Raw genomic sequence first — 4334 nt, 5'->3', positions numbered from 1 at the left:
GAAACTCTGAAATTTATGGTCGAGTCCCATGGGGGGAATTGCAGTAGTTGGACTGGATCACTCTTGAGGTCCCTTCCAACTCTTCAATTCTATGATTAAGCTGAAGAATTTTGCTGGTGCAGATTATGCTTCGCTTCAGCAGAATTTCTGATGTCCTGGAGAACGTAATCTAATGTTTCTTAATTATTTTGCTTGTGTTTAGTATGCTAAAGAAAAAGGAAAAGTATTCTATTTAATGATTAACCACATAATATCACATATATTTTAGCTGAGATAGTTGAAAGGAGGGATAAAGCATGCTTAGTGCAGTTCAGAAGCTATGTGCTGTATAATATTTTATTTTAGTTCAAAGTTGAATCATGGAACTCACTTCCATAGGAGGCAGTGATGGCCACCAGCTTAGATGACTTAAAAAGAGAATTAGACAAATTCAGGCAGGGCAAAATAATCCACAATATCTATGTTCCACCTCCAGTTTCAAAGCACGTTTGCTTCCTTCCTTGATAGTGAAAGATGTTTCTCAATTTTCCACCCCACCCCTCATCAATAAATATATTTGGCTGGAAGGACTGGATCAAACCCCTAGGGATTTCAGCAAACTCCTATGCACTGTTGGTGGAAGTAGTAACCATTTATTTCAAAGGGATTACAATGCAATTCTATATCTGTCTACCTAGATGTAAGTTTCAATGGGTCTTACTTCCAGATAAGTCTGTATATTTTTGTATTGCAACTTCTTCCAAATATACTTTGGAGTTTTGGTTTCTCTGGCACTTCCCTTTATCTCCCCTGCCTCAAACTCTTTTCCAATTGAAATAACTATTATAATGCTTCACATATCTCACCCCAGCCTCACATTGATGGGTAATTATGGTTCAGCATAAATCTCCTCCTTGTGAATTCAATAATTCATAGCAATGTGGGGGTGATGCTTAGTGGTGAGAGTCAGGCATCGGGATCCGTGTCTCTTCCTTTGATGGGTAATTTTGGTTCATCATAAACCTTCTCCTTGTGAATTCACAGCAATTGTGTGAGTGGGTTGGATGCCTTGTGGCAACACTTGGAATCAAGTTTTCTGTCTCTTCCTTTTTTGCTGTTGTTGGAGGGAAATGGGATGCAGCACACAGAGAAAAGAGTGATGTGTTGTGTATCATTATTCTTATTGTGATGAATATTAATGACCGTGGAAATAAACAGTTGGTTCTAAAATGTGCATCTTTCAAATCAATAGTTTGGAATGGGGAAGTATGGTATTTGCTGATATAAAGCATCAAAGTTTTGTTTTTAATGTAAAACTGCAGGCAAGCAGAGATTTGACAGTTTTTGAATGCATGGTTATGTCATCTAACCCCAATGCAAAAGGACAGATCTCTCGAATAAGTGAAATGAATTACAACAGGTGGCGAAAGTGACTGGCTGGGCCTAACAATCTTTGTATGTTCAGGTACCTTAGCCTTTTTAAAACACAACATACAAAAAAGTCATATTCATAAGACAATGAATCCTACGCCAATCCTATGGGCCTCCAGCTCTGACCATTTTGCTTTGTAAATGTTCTCATATTCTCCTTACACTTCAAAAGTCCATTCACCTTGGAGGCAAATTTAATTTAACGCTGATTTGAATGCATACCCCCTCAGCAGTCCTGATTTGGCTGGAATGGTTACAGAATTCCTTAAGTTTTCCTGGGTTGTGCATTGATTCCAGGGTGTCCTGATTTCTCCCTGCCAGCAGAGAAGGGCCACAGAAGTAGCTCCTGGGGTGGCAGCGGCATTGGGAAAGATACAGGAGGGCTGCTTCCCAAAGCCTAGTTAGTGCTTAAAAGGCTTTAGGGAAAAGGCTGTTTGACTCCAGGATCCTGTCAGAGTCCTCACACCTCCTGCCAGAAGCGCCTCCTTTTGCTGCTTCTTTCAGACCAGAAGGAAGGGGCTTACCCAACCATTACACTGCTTCCACACCTCTGTATTGTTTAGCCTGAGCAGTAGTCAAAACCAACTGTTCAAGGAAGAAGCATATGCTCAAGGAGACCCTCATAATGCCTGAGTGATTAGAAGCCAATGAGGAATGAACCAACAGGTAACCTCTGGAAGAAGAAGTTGACTTGGAGGAATTCATGGGCCAAGGAAAGGTGACCAAGGATTCCAACTGGGAATGACTGGTCCAGTGAGGAGCAGGAAATTATGGGAATAGAGAGTGCATGCTTTCCCAGAAATCCTATATTTTTATATTGTTACACAAATCCCTTTTTTCATATCGGATGCAATCTTTTTAAGGAACTCTGTGGGAGTCAGCCAAGTGCCTCTTCCAGTTCAACCACATTCACACTCTCAGTAAGCAGGTACTTTTAATAAATGTGTTCCTCCCTCAGGCTTTATGGTAAAGCTGAGCTGGAAACAAATTAATCCTAATGAGGCACAAAGTAATAAACAATTAGCATGTCACACACAGAAATCAGGTGAACCTGGAACTTGCTTGTATCCATGGGGTCATTCAAGTTTGCACTGTCAGTTTTGTAACTTATCAGTATTTTGTTTTTAATATAGTTATGATAGCTATTTTCCCTCCAGTATGAGAACTAGTAAGTCTCTGAATATCTGCTGTTGCAGATCACAGTGGAAAATGTGATCTATAAAGGGATACACATGCATTGATGGTTACCACATCGTCTTTGTGGGTCACAAAGTGGTGTTGTCAGTAATGGATACCATCCTTGCAACCTTCCCAACCCCGACTGACACCCTGTCGGTTCTGACAGCAAAAGACTTTGTAGAAGAGCTGCCAACAATGCAGACTTTGCTAAAAGAGCGTTTGGACTGTGCTAAAGAGGCCGATAAGATATTGGCCGATGCGCACTGACAACCTGGCACAGAGATTAATGTGGAAGATCAGGTGTGGCTGTAAAAACCTGATTTGCCACAGAAGGGCAGGTTCAGGAAACTGAACCCACAGAGAGTGGGCCTGTTTGAAGTTGTGGACCAGATCAACTCTCTGACTTTCTGGCTCCGATTGCCTGTGTCTATGAAGATTCACCCCATCTTGCACAGATTAGTCTTGTCACCCGTCGTGCCTGCACACCCTTACCAGGCACCTAGACATGGTAGACGGAGAGGAAGAGTACGAAGTAGAACAAATTCTAGACTCCAGGATGCAAAGAAAGAAGTTGCAATACCTGATTGCGTAGGAGGGGTATTGACCGGAAGAAAGATCATGGGAGTATACAGAACATGTCCATTCACCATACTTACAAAGATGAGGCAATGCTAAGATATCTCAACCACATGACGATATTAAAGTATTGGTCTGAGCTTTAAAAATAAAATAAAATTAAAGACTTAATGTGCTGTCAAGTGGTGGCGGTGGGGAAATCTCAACCTGGTGCCTTTAACCAGGTAGAGAAGTGGAGAAGTGGACATCACCCAGGGTGAGAGGCAGGATGAGAAAAGGAAAGCTCCAAGGTGAAAATGGGGAGGGCCTGTCATTGGGAGCCAGGGAGGGTGCTTGTGACTTTTCAGTGCTGTGACTTGTTTGCAAAGCATTTTGAGGTTGAATCTCAAGGGTTGTCCAAAGCACTGTCTAGCTCTGTTGTGTTGGATGAGTATCAGTTGGTAAGATTCAAGGACATTGCCCCTTGCCCCTCTTGTCTGCGGAAAGCACGCAGGGAGGGGACAGCTGACTGGGTCAAGGAGGTGATTAATGCCTCCTTGCAATACAGGGTGGCCCCTGCCTACTTGAAGGAGACAGTAGTGTGTTATCATCAGAGAAGGTTTATGTGGATGCCCCTCCCCAGGTTATTTCATTGTTGCCATTGGTGGTGGGGCAGTGGGGCATAAGACATTGATAGGAGGTAGTATCCTTATATTACTGATGTATTGGCCTGTAGATCAATGTCAGGACTCCGGAGAGATGAGCTGGTTGAGTCCAGGAATAATACACCATGGACTGGAAAACCTGAATACTGATACTGAAGCTTCACCATGATTGTCCCAAGGGTCCTGTTACTTTCAGCCTTCCTGTGTGCTATATATGCTTCTCCACTCTGATGTATTCATCTGAAAGACTTGTTTTATTTTAATCAATCGGTAATGGAAGAAAAACTAAAACTTAATTATAAAAAGACAGGACGTTTATAAGAGGAATAGTTTGTAGAGATCAGTGCTATCTTTCTAAATTCACAGGTTCTGACCTCATATTCTGGAGCTATATACAGACAAGCAGTATGAATGAATGATGTATTTTATGAATGAACAATGTATTTGTGCCTTAACCAATCAAATTGCATCGAATGTAGCACTTCAGCCAATCCAGGCAATGCTCTAGCTCTGGAAGAGCAGTTC

Source organism: Podarcis muralis, chromosome 7 (genome assembly GCF_964188315.1).
Source record: "Podarcis muralis chromosome 7, rPodMur119.hap1.1, whole genome shotgun sequence".
Taxonomy (NCBI): domain Eukaryota; kingdom Metazoa; phylum Chordata; class Lepidosauria; order Squamata; family Lacertidae; genus Podarcis; species Podarcis muralis.
The sequence above is the reverse complement of the archived record's forward strand: the minus strand, read 5'-3'. Positions refer to the sequence as shown.